We start from the raw sequence: 728 nt of genomic DNA on the forward strand, positions 1-728 counted from the left end.
AACCCTTATCTTCACCTTAAGGATTTTGAGGAAATTAGTATCACATTTAGAGTGCCAAATGTATATGAAGATGTCCTTAAATTGACCTTGTTTTTTTTTTCCTTAAAGGATAAAGCCAAAACATGGCTGAACTCCTTGAGACCTAGATCGCTAGGAACATGGCATAATATGCAAAGAGAATTCTTGAAAAAATTCTTTTCCGCACAAAGGACTAACTTTTTGAAAAGGCACATTAGTAATTTCCAACAAAAAGACCATGAAACATTTTATGAATGCTGGGAGAGATTTAAAGATTTGCTTCTCTCTTGTCCTCATCATGGGTTTGAAACATGGAGAACCATTAGTTTCTTTTACAAAGGGTTGTCTCCATAGTTGAAACAATTTATAGAGACTATGTGCAATGGTCTATTTCTGGAAAAGCAACCCGATGAGGCATGGGACTATTTAGACTCTCTCGCAGAGACTGCACAATTATGGGATACGGGGGATAGAGTGAATAAACCTTTGCCTAAGCCTACTAGCATTGGACACGGGGGCCTTTACAACCTTAGTACTCAGGATGATATTCAGGCTAAAATGGCAGCCCTTAAAAGGAAGGTAGAGGAAATTGAACTTAGAAGGATTGAACCCATCAAGACCGTAGAACATAACAGCGAGTGTTGTAGGATTTGCGAGATGCCTGGCCATCTCATCACTAATTGCCCCACAATACCCGCATTCAAGGAAGT

The 728-nt window shown here is 39.3% G+C and overlaps 1 pseudogene; it reads right to left on the reverse strand.

Annotated features, from left to right (window-relative positions):
• Positions 1-225: 225 nt before the first annotated feature.
• LOC120106743 (small nucleolar RNA R71) lies at positions 226-323 on the reverse strand (annotated as a pseudogene).
• Positions 324-728: the final 405 nt, after the last annotated feature.

This window comes from Phoenix dactylifera, chromosome 9 (genome assembly GCF_051530095.1).
Source record: "Phoenix dactylifera cultivar Ajwa chromosome 9, Ajwa_hap1_PhDact_Kaust_v1.1, whole genome shotgun sequence".
Taxonomy (NCBI): Eukaryota; Viridiplantae; Streptophyta; class Magnoliopsida; order Arecales; family Arecaceae; genus Phoenix; species Phoenix dactylifera.